Here is a 20,317-nt window from a genome sequence, read left to right on the forward strand (position 1 = left end):
GAACACCGTTTGGTTTGTCTATGTCTGATTGCTCCCTTCAGTTCCCGTCCAGTAGGGAGTAGGGAGTTCCCTTTAGTTTGACACGTGGTGTAAATGATAACATGTATAAAGCAGCCATGTTGAAATATGGATGGCGGCTCAGAATAAAATTGAGTGAAAGGCCCGAAGGAGAGAGACCAGGGCTGCAGATCTGACAGGTGCTGAAAAGTGAATTTGTACACCAACACAGGATAGCTGCATGTCCCGAGATCAAGGATGCCACAGTAAGAAGCAATTGCAAGGTACAAAGGGAGTTAATGAGGATAAGCAATGTACACAGGACATATGTCTCTTAGATTAAGTGTACAAGTGTACAGAGGCCGTAGAGGGTAATGCCACCCAGGATAATTGAATCAAATAGCACTAAATAAAAGAGGGAATGAATAAAATCATGGTCTCTTCACACGTGGTGTAAGACCAGAAAACAAAACCTATTCAGATGAAGATAATGATATATATTAAGGTGAAGAACAAATTAGAAGCCTTGGCTGAAGTCTTGGCTGGTGGAGGATGGTAGAATAACTAAATAAAAAAGTGGGCAGTGGTCTGACGTTGTTCTCTGCACCTGAGTTTCATTTTTCTTAAGTGCTGCTAGTGAGCTGAGTGTTCAAGTTTGGGAGAGGATGGCAACCTATCATGCGGGCCTACATAACGATGATCATACAATATTGCATGGGCCAATCCAATACTGTTAGGCTGAGATAATCTAAATTATACATAATTAGAGGGAGGTCTGAGGCTTGCCTGCCAGAGAAGGGGCAACCGATAATATTACTAACACTAATAGGGGTCATAAGTAGGTATGTTCCCCTAACCAATCCCCTCATCCAATAGGTTTTAATATTTGGTATGTAGGATGATGTCATAGCTTGACGTACATTAAGGTATAAAGCCTTTTTGTACTGAAATGCAACTGAGTGTGCGTGCAATACAATTAGTTGTTCACCAGATTTCCCTACTTTATTGAACTGATAATAAAGTAGTACTTTGCCATATTCTTTGAGTCAGAGTTCCCAACCTAAAGGCCAAGTAAAGTGTTTGTGCTGTTAGAGGGGTTGGGGGATAACTTTGTCCAAAAACCCTTCATATCCAAAATGTCCCTTAGTAACCAGATAATCTGGACCTAATTTCAGTTTACAACACTCTTCCACCGTCTTTGATTTTGTATAAGAAACAATGGCCCACTTTACTCTTCTGATTGCAGTTTGGTCCACATCAGCTGGGACTGTACACAATACAGATTTATTGAGCGTGAAAAGTGTATCCTTGATGTGATTCACACAAGGTATAACCGGGCCCGCCACCAGACCCTTAACTTGGTCCAGTGCATTCCTGTACTTCACAGGCCCTTCTGTTTAATAGAGGCAGAGCCTGTACAGCAGACCCCCTTTCAAAATGCTCCATGTTAAAATTATAAATAACACAGGTATCTTGCTTTAACCAGTATATTGACATTAAGGCACCAGCATTACTGTGCCACTGTGGCATGGAGCATTTCAAATCTCACATTTGCATCCAAAAAAGCTGCCCCCAGGGCAACATAACTTCCCTTAGATCTCCTGAAAATGTTGCTTGATGAGCAGCACTACATAATAAAGTCACCAGGATGCTGATCATTGGAATGTCTTTGAAGCCAGCAGGCATAGTAAATGAGTGGGTTTGAGTAGCCAGACCTCAAAAGGTAGGCCTGGTGAAGGGTCCTACCATCTTGTTTTCCATTAGGGTTCTCTTAATCCCTCTATATCTCCTCAATGTTCTGCAAGTAGGGCACTCCAGGTGTCATGTCATAAGGCAAAGGGCACATGTTACAAAAGCAGAGAGTGGATGCCTTACAACAAGCTTGCTTTGAAACAGTCTCCTGTGGGCATTTACATTTAAAAAGAGAGGGAGACCTATGAAATGTGTCTTTGTTTGATTAATTTCTAGATTCTTTGAATAATAAGATGCATACACCTTAGGTCCTCTGTTGCCAGTGCAGTCTATTCCAAAGTCCTCTGCTAGGGAGGTGGAAACAGAAGACAGAGGAAAACTTTACTCACAAACCAAGGTACATTGGAGGTGAACCTCTGATGTACTAAGGCTCCACTGTTGCTGCACTGCAACCAAGAATCTGTCGCTTGAGGTGCAAAAAAACATGAAGTGCCAGACATGCTCCTCGGAGTGGAAGTGAATCAGACAGACTCACCTTGTCCTGGAACCTCTGGATTGGGACACACAGCAACCCCAAAGTCCAAGAGCAGCTGGAATCCTGTTTCATTGCTACAATCTATCTTCGACCCACTTTGACTCTGCTTGATGCCCTTCAAGCCAACACACAACATTTGTTGCTTATTTTGGCACTCCATGAACTTCAAGCTACTTACTTGCATCTTTGAGCCATTTCCATGTCATCAAGTGACGGCCATCACGTATTCTTGAGCACCAATTCATCATAGTCAAAGCATCTGACTTGCGGCACATTGAGCACCTTGTGTGGACCCAACTTGACCACTGACTCAAACCACTGGATGCATCTCACCACTCAAAGACTTGACCAAGTGAAAGCATCTGTTCAATCCAACTCAACAGCTGACTCAAACATTGTGGAACCCTTTGACTCACATTGTCTTGAGCACCATTTCAATCCATACTGAGACCAATCTGAATGCTCTCATATATATATAACAAAGTCATGTTTGTTTGTGGGTTTGTATGTGGTATTCTTGGGACATAACTCCTCATAAATGGTGAAGTCTGGTGTCATGACTCTTGCATGGAATATTCTTTATTTCATTGCCAAATTAATGCAACTATTTCTTGCTGAATAGGTCATCTAGTTCCTGAGATAATTATTATTTCTTTTTTTGGCATTACATTTTGTGGTGTTCCACCACCACCTTCAGGTCATTTGTAGAAAGTGTTCATCATTGTGTATTGAAGCTGAAACATGTCCCACACCTGATTAATTTCTATCACAACATTTTGTAAAGGACAGTTACTTCACTCTCATGAAATCGAATTGAATTCTGCTACAATTTGAAGATGACATACTTAATCACTTGATTTGAATCAGGTTCCATGTTTAAGAAAAATACTTCTTTGTTTTGTATTCTCTCCTTTCATTGATGCATTAATATCACACATATATTTTTACAGAAATGCTGAATCAAAAAAAAACATTGAAAGCTGAAACATGATCAACATTCTGAAGAAGTAATATCTCAAGACCATGAAGCTGATAGAATTCAACATGCTTTCAGACAGAACAATGAAAGTGCTGAAGAAAGTGCTGAAGAACCTAAAGCAAGATTTACTTATCAGAGAATGTGTGCTGATAAAAAACAAAGCAACAAAACTGCTGAAGAAATTGAAACACGACTTGCTGTTAAGAGAATCAGTGCTGCTGAACAACAAAAGAATGAAACTGCTGAAGAAACTCAAGCAAGACTTACTGATCTGAGAATTTGTGCTACTAAAAAATGAAGCAATGAAACTGCTGAAGAAAATGAAGTTAGACTTACCCATCAGAGATTTAAAAATCTGAGAATTGAAATCCTGGGCGAAACCGTGTGTTAAGCTAGTATTTTTATAGAAACTTGACAGGAAATTCTTTCACTTTGGACTATTTTACTTAAGTTGGTTATGATGCTACAGAAGGGGTGTAAGGTGTTATCAGCTTACACCTGTTGGGTATTTTGTGAGATTTACTAGCTTGCCACTAAGCACAGGGCTAGACTCACATAGGGGTCACTTTCTGTAGCAAAAGCAGGACTTAGTGAGCAGCAGGGGCACACTTTTCCTATCTCATTTGTATTGCATTGGCATTTCAATGTAATTATTCTGTATGAAAAAATATGTATTTATAACTTGGGGTTTACCAAGCACATTTCTTTACACCTTACAGAAATAATGTATCACACAATAAATAGCCATGCATAGCCTTCGTTATTTCATAAGATACTTTATAGATGAGAATAAAAGCACCAACAGGTATACACGTTATGCAATCATTGAACATTGTAGGCGAGCTGAAAGCAAAGAAATGTACACACATTTATTGACACATGCTGGTTTCATAAACTGTCAAAAATTACACAATGCATTATTGTCAGTTGCAATTTTAGAACACTTTCTGCTTTCTCACCTTTAGAATTCTTTCTGCGGTAAGAAACACAATGCTGTTCACACTAGCTATTCCCTAGGATCCTTTGTTCAGTTGACCAGGAAAGGACCAAACAACTTGGATCCCAACTGTGGGGGCGGACAAATGATGGAGGATCCCTGGGTAGGGGGTCCTTGGGAACTGTGGGAAGACTGCCCTCTGGCAAAATGTGGTATCCTCTTCCTTTCAACACACCCCTACTTAACATCCCCTCTATCTGTGTGGCATATTGTCATCAGTGTCCAGTCCTACCCCAACCTTTTCCCTTACAGAAAAGATGACTAAGACCATCTCTGAATAACAGTGCAGACTTTATCTTCCCTTCATTAAAACCCTTTTTTCAGTGACCTTACATTCATACCCCCTCTTCTGACAAAAATCTACACCCTCATTATTCCTCTTCTATAGGACACTACAACTCCCATAATCCTATTCCCCTATTATTCAAGATGGCTTTGAGATGTATTTGTTTCGAGTGTATGAGGGGAAGAAGTGTAGCTTGATCTTTTATTGCTTCCACATTTGCTTCCAGCAGTTTTGTGAAGGGAATCATCGATTGTGATGATACCACCAGCAATAAATTCTGAAGATCCACCATTGTGGTGGGGATTGCTTCTTGTTGTTATTGATACATGGGACTTCATTGACTTTTTGCATATGTTATTTCCTCCTGTACTTTTCTTGCTTCATATTGAGGCTCCCATTTGTCATGTTATTGCTTTGCAAATCTTGGCGGCCAATTTTTGGTATTAAAAGGATTTGTCATTGGAATTGCCAGTGTGGATGTTGTCCGGCACACATCATGTTTGGTTTTGAGTATCTTGTGGAACACCTCGTTCCTTTTTTCTTGATTATTCATCAATGTCTTTATCTCAGTGATGTCAAGTGAGAGGCGAGCAGATCTGGAGTTGCTGGGATAGTGTGTAGATGGCGGTGTCATCTCTGTTTTAAAGATATTCCCATACTTTTTCTCCCATGTACTTTTTGCTAAGGAAGCTTTCTCCTTTTGTGTCATCATTGTCGTATGATCATCTAGAGTGCGTAGCAGGCTGTGATCTTTATCAAGTTTTTTGGTAGCAAGAATTGAGGTAGATAATGATCGCTCTTTATTTGGATTCTTGTCACTCATCAGGAGTTCTACCTTCCATGAGAGGAGCTGTATGGAATCATTGTTTTTGGGTGGTCAGTGTTTGTGTTGCTCCGTCATAGAAAGCTCCCAATCAGTTGTCACAGCAAGAAGAGAGACAGGAGATACCGCTGGCAGAGCATTCTCAGCAACAGCCCTCCCCGCCACTCCGACTTCCACCAGTTGCATGTCTTTGATCGCAATCGCACCCGCCTCCCCAATGGACTCTACATAATGCGGCAATCCATCCATGGCAGTAAGTGATGTGCTCACCTTCAATGGGGTTTCTTTTCCTTGATTTTTCATAGGTGATGTCAAAGATTCTAATCGTTCATCAATTGGGTGCTGCTGGTATAGGGGCTCTGACGTAACCACAGGCATGGATGGCACTGAGTCTGTGGTCGATCCCAATTTGCCACACAATCGTGTTACAGGTCCTGTAGATGCCGCCATAGGCGAATACAGCAGCCAAGGCACAGGGGATATTACAAAAGCGTCAGAACGAGTTGCTCGCTGGTTGTTCATGCAAGCTATTAGGATAGCTATTAGGCGGTCCGTTGCTCCACCAGTTGACCAACGTTTTATGTTGCAATGCTTTTTATGTACTATAACAGGCAATATGAAATCAACTGCCGATAAATGCTGTGCCTCCTGGGGCACACATTTGTCTTTGTCTCCTTCCTGCGACCCGCTGATCCACGCAGGGTTCAATCTTGGAAAAGAAAATGGAAGCTTCTGCTCTGGAACTGTCCCCAATATGAAGGTCCCTCCATGTAGAAAACCTACGTACACTGGTGGGTGAGACTGAAGCCCCAGCGAGAGTCCACGTTAAACACAGAAGTGCTGCTCTTGTCCTATTCCCCTATTGAAATTCCCAGGGACTGAGACGAGGAGGAGAGGGACTAAGATGATGAGGATTACCCAGGAAAAACCCCTTGGGAAACACAAAACAGACTATTACACCTCGACAGTGGGTTGTCCCACTAATTGAGTCAGGCAATGTCAGGCAGACCCACCCTGCAGCCTGTTAACATCTCCCAGGTGTACAGACTATCACACCTTGACAGTGGGTTGTCCCACTAATTGAGTCAGGCAATGTCAGGCAGACCCACCCTGCAGCCTGTTAACATCTCCCAGGTGTATAAAGGAAGGCTGCTGAGCAAGAAGGGTCAGCTGCTCTTGGGACACTGAGTAGAGATCAGAACCCCAGATCCTTTTCAGCCCAGGACTGACTGCTGGAGGGACGGGTGTGGGGAAGAGCAGGAGCTCCTGGCAAGATCTGCTAGGCATAAGAGGTGGAGGTGGAGTGTGACGGATTCCAACCTCTTCACCCTACATTGAACTGTATGTGTTTCCCCCCCACGGGTGCCTGGAGGCTGACAGGCTCCCTCACGGCTGAACGACCGAGTTGGGGAGGAGCAATGCTGGCACTGGTGTCCCCTGCCTAAGGCAAATATTGATAAGAAGGTCAGGACAACCGGTGAGCTCTCATGTAAAATGGGAGAGAGCCGGTTTGTGACATTTGAAGCAATTAACGTAACAAATGGCTATTGCATTGTGGAACCTGTAGTTCTAGGAAACAGTGACAGTGAAAGAGAAAGAAGCTAGTGTATAAGGTTTTGTCAAGTAACAGAGTGGTCCGGTGAAGATAAAGTAGCCTTATCGAAAGTCTCTGACAAATTAGAAGGGAGAATCCCAAACCAAGGGGAGTTGTGATGGAAGGTGTCTTAAGTGAACTGTTGAAACCAAGACAGGCTCAAAACCGACTGAGGGAAGCCTGAGTAAAACTAAAATGCTGGTGAATATTTTAATATTAGATATGATTCCTTTGACAAAGTGGTCCGGCACTGTGAATGTGCTCAGAAGAAGGTCTCTGTACGGTGTCCTGACAAGAGAAATGAAAGTAGAAGATTGATGTGAAGTGTAAATTCTGTGAAGTGAATCAAAGTGGTCCTGTGACAGTTTAAGCAAAACCCATTGCACATTCGAAAGTCATCTATTCTGGTATCAAAACGGATCTGAGCCTGGACGAGGGGATCTATGGTCCGAGCCCGAACGAGGGAGACCAAATTGTGAACATTGTAAGAAAGGGGTCTGAGTCTGTCTTGATATGGGCAAAATCTTCCTCGGGGCCAGCCCTTTGAGAGCAAAAATACCCAATTCAGCCCAAAATACAGGTTCTATTGTGCTGAGCAGTGATCTCATGCTAGTGACAAATGACACCCTCAAAGTTTTAGCATATTTATTCTAAGCAGTGAATTTCATATACATTTGGGATTCAAGTTAAAGAATATTACAAAGCATAAACTTAGAACAATGCAAAATATAGTGAAACATGGAACTTAGATAAACATAGAGAAACATAGAGCAATATAGAGAAACATAGAGAAACATAGAGAAACATAGAGAAACATAGAGAAACATAGAGAAACACAGTCTTACGTCCCTTTAATCAGCACTGGGAGACCTGGGCTTTTCATAGAAAAACAATGCTGGAGGACACCGTGAGAGCCAATTCCGGGCACTTGACTGTACACGAATCAAGTCCACAGGACGATCTCCCCCCGAGTCATGTGTGCATGGATATTTTATAATCTCTTGCTGTCAGTCACCATGACGCACAGTTCCAGAACTTTCCCTGTGCAACTGGCTCATGGAAAAAACCCAACTCTCTCTGAGAGGCACCCTGCTCGCTCCTACCCCTCCCTGGTTCCCATCTGCGCTGGCTGAGGAATGTCTTATCAGTACCTTCCCAGAGAAAAGGAAGATTAGCTTGGAGCCAGGGCTACCGTTAGTGAGGCTGAATATTCTAAGGGAAGCAGGGATGTATTAACCCCATCTGCAAGCTCTAAAAGGCATGCACTCATAGCTTAGTGTTTATAGCGCTTAAGACTGGCTATCTAAGCGCTATATAGGTGCCATGATGTTCCAAACACTCCAAAAATACCTATTAGCTACATAGCTAGGGGCCCTCTCCCTGCCTGTCTATCAACAATGCATAATGTGACCTATTTCATACTAGGCCTGCATATTCCTTGTAGCTCACTACTGCATAATGGAAGTGCTACAACAGACTACTGTCAGCATTTTTAGCACATACTTTGAATACACTATTGGCTTTCAGCGGCTAATGCTGTCATCTAAAGCCCTGATTGGCAAGGCTGCAATTTCGTGTATCACTACAGAGTCCAACAAGGGGAATCCATGGCTGGAGCCCGAATGAGGGAGACCAAATTGTGAACATTGCAAGAAAGGGAAGAGAGGGGGAGTGTGGGTTATAGAAAATGAACACTCCTGTGCTGTGCTCTGTAAATGGTTTTCTTGAATTCTGTTTTACATTTGCAGGGTCACGGGTTGGAAGAGGTAAACCCAATACCTCTTATGGAAAAGGTTTGTAAAGACATTCTGGTTACCTTGCAATTAGAGTATACCAATTTGACCCTTCTTTTAATAAGAGGGTCTCACGCGTTTGGCTGTTGTTTCTTCAAGTGAGTTTGTATTGGGTCATGGTCTAGACACATTTTCTGGAGAAGGTGGTTAGACGACTCGTGTTTCAACCCCAAAGGGTCTTTCTCAAGGATGTTTTTATATATGATAAACACAATTTCAACAAAATGTGCACATTTTTAGGTCAATTGCCCATGTGGTCAGTGGGCCTTCCTTTATACACCTTGGAGATGTTAACAGGCTACAGGTTGGGTCTGCCTGACATTGCCTGACTCCATTAGTGGGACAGCCTACTGTCAAGGTGTGATAGTCTGTTTTCTGTTTCCCAATGGGTTTTTCCTTCGTAAGAAAGGGGTCTGAGCCCGGGTGAAGGGGACCTGTGGTCAGAGCCCGAAGGAGGGAGACCAGTCTTGAACTTGTGAAAGTGAAATCTCTGACAAAGGAAAGGAACTTTTGTGTTTTGTTTGTTACATCAGGTCCTCTGCAGTAATAGACTTTGGTGGAAGGCCCTGATGCCTATTTGTTGAACTGTTACCTCATGGCCAAGAAGCCAGAGTGTGTGTGCGAAGCCGGCAAATGCCATCTTACCCCGTGCTGAAAACATGGGAAAGGGAAGCCCACTGCTCAATTATCCTGAAATATCATTTCTTGAACACTTTTCTTTGCATACATTGTTATCCCACACCATGTTATATTTAGAAGTAAGGATTGGCAATAGGTTTATTAGTATAGGCCCTTTGTTTTTGACAGACTCCACTAGGACTGCGTTATTAATATTTGGATGTTGTAGCTTGCTCCCATCTTTAGATTAAGGTTTAGATAGGTGTTCTACCACCCCATTTAAGTTCAATAAACACCCTTGAAACGTGCATCTTTAAGTTGTTTCCTTACTTGTGATACCATTGGTTCCTCACAATGCCCAGAGAATTATTGCTGCTCTCTCCCCCTGTTCTAAACTTGGCAGAAGCCACTTAGAGGACAACATTGAGGAATAACTGATAGTCTAACACACACAAACACAATGCCTCACTAGATACTGATATCTTTACCAAAGTATGTCCAAAAGGACCTTGCTTACAACGCCAGCAAGAGATGCCTCTCTGTAGCCTGGGTTGCTTGGCTGTCTCTGTCCCCTTCTTTCATATCTTCCACAGGAAAGGCCTCCTTACCATGGTCAGCCCTGGTCTGTCTGTCGCCACTCTTGGCTACCGTCCTTCTTCTATCACAGCAGCAAAGATACCATCCAAGCCTTTCTCTGATTGCACCTTTTTGTTTTTTTTTTTTTTTGTCTCTTTTTCTTTATTTTATTTTTTTATTTGTTTATTTATAAAGTTTACACATAAATAATCAATCAAACAATCAAAACAAAAATACTCAGCAAGAATACACTGAATAACAGAATATTATACATACATAACTTGTAATAATCAATAAATACTCAGAAAATCATCCCACACCTTTCCATACAACCTCAACTTCCCTTGCCGCTTGTAGACCACCCTTTCCATGGATGCAAGGACAGACATCCCCTCAACCCAATCATCCAGAGAAGGTGCATTCCGTGACTTCCAGCCCCTGAGAACCAGCTTTTTGCCCATACAAGCTCCACGGAGTAAAAACTTTTTCCGTGACATTGAGAGATCATCCAGCAATTCTCCACCTCCCAAAATCATTGTCATGAAATCCAATTCAACATCCAAATCCAAAACACGCAGACAGGCACCACAAACCTCCTGCCAAAATCCCCGTACACGCACACATTCCCACAACAGATGTTCCAGACTTCCCTTTCCATTCCCACAACACCAGCATTCATCCGAATCCAATAGCCCCCTCTTAAACATTCGCTCTGGACTCCAAAACACTCTATTGAGGATCTTTATCTGTCTCGACCGTTCCACCAAATCAATTGCACAGAGTTTAACATTCGCACACATATCCAGCCATACCTCAGACGAAATCTCATACCCCAACCTCCTTCCCCATTCATCTCTCAAATCAGAATTTTCCTTATAAGCAGACACAATACAATTGTATATCCTGCTAGCAATGGAACAACCACCTGGCTCCCTCTCCATTAGATAGAGATTCACCATTGAACTTCCTAGCTCTGCCACATCACCAATACACCTTTTCAATTTCCTGAAGTCTTCAGTCCTGAAATTATCAATGTGAAACTTTGCTCGTAACTCACGTTCCCCAATCCACCCTCCATCCACCAGAATATCATCAATCCAGAGCACTCCACCTAGAAACCAATCCGGCCAAAATAAAGACCTGCCTCCAATAGCAATCAATGGATTCAACCAGATTGATGAGTGAATGGTCCTTGAGGCAACCGAGCCTAACAATTCATGAACCTGTCTCCATGTCTCTCTCAGAAAAACAGTCAAAGGTGAGTTATTACATGACTTGTTGGTCGCTGTGAGAATTGCCCTTGGAGGGAGCGGACCCAACATACTGGCCTCTGCATTTACCCATTGATCAGGCAGATCTATCAAAAAAGGCACAATAAAATGACTTGAAAAGGCTAAATGATATGCCCTGAAGTTCGGTACTCCTAGACCACCTTTTTCTACTGGCAACTGAAGTTTCCACAATTTAAGCCTAGGTGGCTTATTATCCCACAGGAATGACTGTAAGAAACCATCAATTTTTTTCCAGTAATGCTGACCAATTTTCATCGGAAGCATACCTAAAACATAATTAATCTTTGGGGCTGCATTCATTTTGATAGCGTTCACCTTGCCCCATAGGGACAAATGAAGTAAAGACCATCTCAAGATGCTCATTTTTAAATCAGTACAAACCTCGTTCATGTTTACCACAACCATCTCATCTACCAGTGGGGTTAGCCATATACCCAGGTACTTTAGTTTCTTTTCACACCATTGAAACCCTATCCCAGTAATCAAGTTCTTGTCACAATATCCTGAAATTGGTAACACCTCAGATTTAGACCAGTTAACCTTAAATCCAGACACTGCATGAAATCTATCCAAAACATTCAGCAAGGCCGGAAGGGACACCGTTAAATTCCGTAACAACAAAAGGAGGTCATCCGCATAAAATCACAACTTTTGGTCAGCACCATGAAAACTTAGACCCTGTATCCCCGCGTCACTCCTTAAGGCAATCGCCAATGGTTCCATAGCCAAGACAAATATCAGGGGGGATAAAGGACATCCCTGTCTCCTACCCCTCTGTAGCACAAAATTGTCTGACAATTGCCCATTAGTCCTGACAGCGGCAGTCGGGCTGGCATAAAGCAAGGCGATCCAAGAAATAAATTCCTCTCCCAAATTCATGGCACGCAATACTGAAAAAAGATAGTCCCAATCAACACGATCAAACGCTTTCTCCGCATCTAAGGAAAGCACCGCAATATCATCATCCATATCCTGTGCATGTGTCATCAACAACAATAAATTCCTAATATTGCTAGATGTCCTCCGGCCATGAACAAAGCCTGACTGGTCAGTGTGCACTAACTTCACAAGAAGATTCTGCAAACGAAGGGCCAACAATTTTGCAAGGATCTTATTATCAGTATTAATCAAACTGATCGGGCGGTAATTTGAAGTCAGACAACCATCTTTACCCTTTTTTTAAAAAACTGATATAATGGCCTGACTAGTAGAAGCCGGAAGCAAACCTCCCACCCTGGATTCTACAAACATATCCCGCATAAGTTCTACCACTGAATCAGGTAAGATTTTATAAAATTCAGCAGGCAGACCATCCGGACCCGGAGACCTGCCCGGGTTCAGCTTCCCAATCGCGGTTTTCAAGTCATCCACAGTCAAAGCCTCACTCAGCATTGCCTTCTCCAAATCATTCACTCTCTGTATCTCCAATCCATCAAGAAAGTAACCATTCAATCCATTGACATCCAACTCCTGTTGGTAGAGTTTCATATAATATTCCTTGAAAGTCTCATTAATCAATTTCGGGTCACAAGTCACCTGACCATTCTCTCTAATGATAGAAGTGATAGATCGTTCTGATTGCTGTTGTCTTAATCTATAGGCAAGCCAACGATCACACTTTTCACCATAATCAAAATAAGAACATTTCAATCTAAACAAATCCTTTTCAGATCTAGCCTTCCAAGTCTCATTCAGCTTCCTCTGCAATTCCCTAAGTTTTCTCCTTTTCTCCAGATTCATTGAGTCACTTATCAGATCCATTGAAAGCTGCTTAATATTTTGTTCCAAAACCAAACTTTCCTTCTCTATACATTTCCTCTTGCTGCTGGACAAACCCAGGATCAATCCCCGCATCGTACATTTAAATGCCTCCCAGACGGTCCCAATAGCAATTCCTCCTGTCCTATTTTCTACAACAAAATGGTCAGCCTCAGACCTGATTTTTTCCACTATCTTTTCATCCTGGAGAATTGAGGTGTTCATTCTCCAACAAAAAGATCCGGAAGTATCAAACTGCAGACCCATACTCATAAACACAGGTGCATGGTCAGTGATGGCAATACAACCAATGTCAAAGCTCGCCAGGTTCAAGGTTGCTGAGCCAGCCGTGAGAAACATATCTATGCGAGAATGTGAATCATGAGAGTTAGAATAAAACGTGTATTCTCTCAAATCAGCATGAAGCAATCTCCAACAGTCTTCCAAGGCAAATTCAGAAATAAGTGAATTGAAAGAACAAAATGTCGGATCCCGCCTGCATGCAACACCGGATCCACTACGGTCCTTGATATTATCAATAACCAAATTAAAATCACCCCCCAAAATAACATTCCGGCAAGCAAAATCCTGTAAAATTTGAGCCACTTTTCCAAAGAATGAACCATCATCCACCGAGGGAGCATAAACATTGCAAAGAATTGTCTGAACACCCTGGATTTCCACCAAGAGTGTAACCACCCGGCCCTCCTTATCGGAGCAAGAGTTTAAAACCTTAATTGGTGAGCCCTTCCGAATCAGAATAGCGACTCCTCTACTCCTGGACGAATAGCATGAGACAAAAAGTTCCCCAATCCACCCTTTGCGTAATACATTTACTTCATCCATCAGTAAATGGGTCTCTTGAAGAAAATAAACATCACTGTGCATATCTTTCAAACAATTTAAAATCATCTGCCTCTTGAGTGGATTGTTTAGACCATTTATATTCCATGAGGAGACAGACAATTGATCACCCCTCTCGGATGACATTATAAGAGAAAGAAAAAGACAACAAAAAACCAAATCAAAAATTCTGTACTTGTAAAACTCACAAACCCCTCCCCTCCCCCACCCGCAGAAGTATGAATCCAACGTCAACAAGAACTAACAAACCCCAAGCCACCCCCAGTACCCCTCCCAATCATAAATTGATTACATCAACCAAAAAAAAACCCAAATTGAAGAGCCACCTAGACTCTAGTAAACCTAGCAGCAACACCAAACCAGAATCTCAACTAACAGTATTTCAAACAGCAAGGCAATAGATGAAAAAGGATAACCAGCCCCCCCCAAAAAAAAAAAAAAAAAAAAAAAAAAAACATTTTAAACTGTGACCCAACAAAATAATAAAACAAGGTATATTGCAGCAAAACATATAACTTAATTCATCTTACAACCTAAGATACAACCAACGACTAGGTAGTAGTACATTTAAAATCCACACTGTCACAGAGAATGACAGAACCAACTCTAGGTCACAGCAGAAGCAAGCCAGATCTATAGTTTGTAAGATCCACAAGCTCCAACAGATGAATGTGACCAGCTAAAGGGCCTGGCAAGTCTGAAAGGCTGTCCACTTGACGGAGAGAGGCCCATAAATGCCACCACACACCTCCCAAAGTCAATGCAGGCCATAATTGCCACCTCCTGTGGCACTGGACAAAAGAAAAACATGGAATACACCCAGGTCTCTGCAGTGCAACCTGGGCTTCTTTTGTGTGATAAGGTATTTTATTTCCAAATGTTCTCAGGAAAAGGGTTGGGCCTGCTGAAATTGTGTAATATGGGGGCCTCTTTGAAAATGATTTCTAGGGCCTTTCTTTTGGTTTCCAGTCTACTCCTGAATGCAGCATATTTAATGTCCAAAGCCTCTGTAGTTCTGCTGTTTGCAGACCCTGGTTGTGTACCATATATCTATATTAAACTGTTTGGGAGTGCCCAACAGGGGTTACACATTGTGTGGATTTAGAGCGCCCACACCTTTTTGAACTCTCCCAACTCTCCTCCTTTCAAGGTATATCCCCCTACAGAAGGCATAAAACACCCCTGCCTCTCACATTTATGTCATCCCATCAATCATAAATTCCCTTTCACTCAGCCAGGCCCCTTAGAGCCTTCCAGATTGTTAACATGTGGTGCTTTCCTTTCAACTTTTACACAGAATTCAGCTCAGCAAGTGGATGGCCTAGTTTTAACATTTTTCCTTCCAGCTTCATGTGTTGGAAGCTGTAAACAACGACCTGTTTCAAACAGAATTACTACACAAATTCCTCACTCACGTCTCCATCGCAAAAGCAGCTTTTTTCATTTATTTTACAAGCGACATTGTTGAGCCTTTGCTAGCAGTCACATGAAGACGGCCAGTTTGTACCAATGAGTTGCACCAAGGAGCTATGGACTGAGCTGTCTCTAATATTATTAATGGGTTGTATATTAGTAGGTTAAGATGTTAGTAACTCGGTCCATTCTATACCATGGTATGATGCACTATGCTATGGAATCTGCCACTATGCAATGCTGAATCCAAACCCCCTTTTATTTAGTTTTATATGAATTCACAGCACGGTCTCACACCAGAGTCACCCCAGAGTCTCCAATACACACTATCAAACATCTTCTATAACCCCTACATAGCACTGTCTCACACCGGACTCACACCAGAATCTCCAATACACACTATCATACATCTTCTGTAACCCCTACATAACTCCCACACACTCCTTCGTGAAGATATAGCCTGTCCCTGGCCTGCAAAGGAGGTATACCTTTTAGGAAGTCCCTGTTGCACATTTATGATTGGGATCACTATTGGTTTGGCACTAGTGTGGGGCTGAGTCTGCGATATAGACACTATTCATTCCTGTACTCCTGTACTGCTGAGCAGTAGTTGTTTCATCACAGGCACAGAGGTTCCTTTCATCACTCTAATCCTTCAGCCAAATGTTCCCCATCCACGCAAATATGCAATGAATGTTTTAAAATGCCCCCCTGAGTCGGATTTCATTTGCATTCACACTGGTGGGATTAGCTGGTCAGTAAATGTTCTGCAATGGAATATGTGCTGGCCGACTAAGGATACTCTCATATGCATGTCAAAACCCTCATTTAAATGAAGGGATTTCAAGGTTCTGGTAAGGATGTTAAATGAAGGCACTGACTTCTTACTAACAGGGCTGCAATGCCACTTTTTTATAGGAACATGTGTAGGACATTTGGGACATTGTGCACTTCAATGTTCTTGCCGAGCATATACAGGTTCTAATACATGAAAGAACTAGATCTGCAATACAATGGACCTCAATGCAAGCATGATGGTGCATGTAAACAATGTGGTAATGCAGCAGTAACTCTGCTGAAATCCACATGGAGTTGTATGGACTCTAAAAATGAGGAATTACACCACCCTACAAGCACTTGCTATCCTGCGGTAAATAAACAGGAACAAGTCTCAGTAACAGTAGCTAGGTTTGGCAGGAACACACCAGATTTAGAGCTGAATTACCAATAAACTCATAACGAGGCACAATGTTCTTTCACAATTTGAATGCGATTGTATGTTGAGCAACACTGCATAGTTATTGACAGATCTGTGTAATATTCATCATTTCCTGGTTCTAAAAAGTAACATCTTAAATAATGAGAAAGCAGTGCATATTATTTCACAGCAGCAAAATATTTTTCACAATAGCACTATATGATCCTTGGGGTAGTATTCAGTCAATGCATTTTTACACCAGGCCAATGTTTGCACTTGTCTTACACCTTTGCCCCAGATCAAAAAAGCACTGACACTTTTTGCTCTAGTGCTAATTGAATATAAAACAGTGCAAAGTTTAGTAAATGTATGAGCATGAAGGTGGACCTGGTGCACTCAGGCCATATTGAAATTAAAATGATAAAATCACAAATTCATTATGACCAGGTGCTGGAGCAGGTGCCACTCAATGAGGATGAAGGTTTAGAAGCAATAATGTATTTAATGCATGCATCTTAATGTGACAGTTCAAGAGGAAGTGTGTCTGATTCAATCCTAACTTTAACTAGTGACCTCCAGTCGCTTCATTACTGAAAACTTTGCACTTTTGCCTCATATCTGCACTATGGACAAAAAGTCCTTAGTGGAAAATGTATTCGTTCAATGGATTATTAATCAAGGCAATTTAATCTAGCTATACTGTGCCCTACTAACACCACTGCAAACTCTGCCTGGGTGGTACAAAAACAAATTCTTCAATCTTTGCATCAGTACAAGTACATTTAGCACCATGGGCAAATATGGCCTTAATATAAAAAACATATTCTTTCAATGCATCTTTGCACCACATTATGGCTCGCCCTTTCCTACTCCTTTGCCCTTCTGCAAAAATGCATTGCAATAATGTGGGCAGCATTAAATAGATTTTGTGACAATGCAGGTGTAATGGGCTTTTGGGCAAATGTTGATCTTTTGAAAAAATATATTCCTTTCATGCATTTTTGCAGTGGGCATCCAGTTGTTGCTCTTGTTCTCATTTGTTGCTCTGGTGTAGAATTGCAATGACAACATGTGTTTCTTGCCTGATTCAAAGTTTCTGTAATTGGCTTTGTATTTCTTGCACTAGGCTTGTTTTTCCCCTGTAGTGTACCTCATAATTATTTCATCCACAGAAATGTAATATCATGCATGTGGCAGTCCTGTGAGCGCTGCTCAGCTGTGAAAGGATTATGTGTATTCTTCTGAGACCGGCTGGATTGCCACTGCTGGCAGGATTCTAGCTTTGGTGACTGTCTCTCTTGGTTCCTTTTATGAGGGCAGGTAACACCCTCTTTAGAGGATCATCACTCCACAGGAAGCTTTGTTAGGGACAGGAATCAAAGGGCACAACCCTTCACAAAAGACTTGGAAAAGTGTGCATTTCTCCTACAATTGCTACACATCGAGTGTTAGGGAGAATTCTCAGAAATGTGCTAATTCCTTCCTACCTTAGAGACCCCCAGGTATTTTGCTGGACTTTTAATTTCTAACCTGCAGAGAGTGAGACCTTTTTCCCACTCTCTCATGTATTTTTCTGTGATTTGGACTCTGTGCTTCTTTTGACTTTGGAGCCTAACAAACTCCATATGCATTATCTTTGCATTGTGACACACAGCACCTTCAGGGCAGTGGCACAAGGAGGTCTCTTATATTTCCCAAAGGTTTAAATACCTTCTCTGGTTGAAACTTCTGTTTCCAAGAGCAGTGAAGTGATATTGACTTTACTTACATTTTGTAACTTTCTAGACCCAGCACACACTATCTTACAATAGGGTGCTGGAGGGGTTACTTAGTATCCCCTTTGTCTAGTTTCTCATGTAACATTGTTACGTTACCCTTTCTACAATTAAAGGCTGGTGGCAGTGGTTTACTTTTTACTACCATCGTGTGTTTTTACCACGGGCTGCAATTGCAGCTGCAGTAAGACACCCAGATTTGGTCCCTTTGTTTGTTTTGTCTTTGGCGGGATTCACGAGTGAAGCCCACCTCTGGCTCCAGCATGTCTGGCAGGGGCAGGAAGTGAGGGAGGTGCCTAAAACTCCATGTGCTTAATCCCCTTGGTTACAGGAATGCACCCAATGTTGATTGGCCAGCTGGCTGTCCTTGGAGGACAGTCACCCTGTTGCTCTATTGACATCTAGGATGGAATGAATGGGAGAAACCTGCATAAAAGGTGAGGCTTTTGGCTTTGAAGGTAGAGTCAACAACTGGACGAAGGAATCCAAAGAAGAACTTGGAAGAGGCGCCTGCTGCAACTCCTGGACCATTGGTTTGCCCGGTGAATCCCTGCTGCTGTGCTGAAGCTCTGAATTTACCTTGACTAGAGAAGTCCTGCAAAGAACGACTTCTCCCCTTGGGTTGGAGGGACCCATCGACCTCAAGACAAGCTCATCTGGAAATCCTCTCAGTGCTGGCTGTTCTTCCATTGCTGCTGCAGGAACCGAAGTGCCAGGGAGAGGAACACCAGAATCGAGTGAGTGTCTTTAAGTCAGAGCTGAGCTCCAGCTAAATCCTCCAGACTCCCAGGAAGCAGGACTGACCAAGCCTGAGCAACCTCAACAGTGTTGGTGTTGGTAGCCTGAGCAACCTCAACAGAGTGCTGGACCACAGATGCGAGGAAAGTCTGAAGTGGAATCCGAGAACCACGGTTTGCTATTTGCGCAGGGTGCACTGGATCTTTTGCCGGCACCCCGACATCATGCGTATCGCAATTTGTAACTCAGTTAAAACTCTAAAAATCTGTGTGCGAACCCCCGTAAACCGTTCCTGCCCTGCTACACTGCATACATGCACTACTAAGTTAGATTGGAACCACAGTTGCCTACAATGACCCGTAAATCCAACATGCAAACCCACCTCCATGCTGCGATTCTTACGTGCAAGTGTCTTTATGCCTGCCTTTGGGTGGCATAGAGATCGAGGGATTTGCATGGTCATGTCCATGCCGAGAGGCTGCACGGGTGGTTCCATGAGTAAATGTTGTTTGGTGCAAATGTGGGCGTGCGAGGGACTCCCTGCAGGCCGTCCCTTGAAACACCCATTTTCTCACATGTTCTTCCCCATTTTCTGTGTTCTGCCGCCTTGCCAGCCCTATGCACAAGCCATACCCATGCTCTGTGTGGTGTCTCATGTAAGGCACTCAATGGTTCACAGGGACGTGCTGAGTCTGCGCAAACTCCATGCAAGTCTCTAGAAAAAGTCCTGCGCGTTAGATTCCATGAATCAACAAACAGGAATTCATGTGAATGCTCCCTATTTTCTGTGTAAATAATTCCATGAATCGGGCCCTTGGTCTCACACCAGGGTGCTGCATATCTAAAGGACTTTGATTCTAGTGAGAAGGGAACGGGCCAGGCTGCCTGTAGACAGAGGGAGCTCTTTACAGTTGGGAGAAAGTTCCACCATCTATCTCTATCTTTCCTTCCTGTCTCCTGCACCTCCTTTAGTACAAAGCACTTTGGTTTTGATGTCAGAAGGCAAAGTACACTTACTCTAAGAACGGGGACAAGACACTATGCTAACTGTAGTCAAATCACCTGTGGAATAATTCATCTGACCTCTTTTGAGGACATTAATCTTCCCAAAGTCCTCTACCAGTGAGATGAAGACTGAGAGTCCAAGGCAGAGACACACTCCATCTCCTAACCATCCTCAGGGACCAGTGTGGTTGAATTGCTGCTGGGACATGACCTGCCCCTCTGTCAGCCGCAACAGTTCAAAGGACCAAAATGTGTTGAGGGACACCTGCAGCTGTGGGCCAGCCTCCCCTCCGCAGGAGCATGATAGCAAGGACTACAAATTATCCATAAGACCCTGGATGGGGTCTCACAGCAACCAGAGGACCAAGACAGCCAAGAAGCCTG

General features: G+C 42.8%; 1 long non-coding RNA gene across 1 annotated transcript in view; it reads left to right on the forward strand.

The window, feature by feature from the left end:
• LOC138481480 (uncharacterized) overlaps positions 1-3,959 on the forward strand; it is a 267,586-nt gene extending 263,627 nt beyond the window's left edge. The window contains exon 3 of the long non-coding RNA XR_011274253.1: positions 3,175-3,959. This is a non-coding gene — a long non-coding RNA (uncharacterized lncRNA). The remainder of the gene's footprint in view (positions 1-3,174) is intronic.
• The last annotated feature ends 16,358 nt before the right edge of the window (positions 3,960-20,317 follow it).

This window comes from Ambystoma mexicanum, chromosome 5p (genome assembly GCF_040938575.1).
Source record: "Ambystoma mexicanum isolate Mex_15411 chromosome 5p, UKY_AmexF1_1, whole genome shotgun sequence".
Classification (NCBI taxonomy): Eukaryota; Metazoa; Chordata; class Amphibia; order Caudata; family Ambystomatidae; genus Ambystoma; species Ambystoma mexicanum.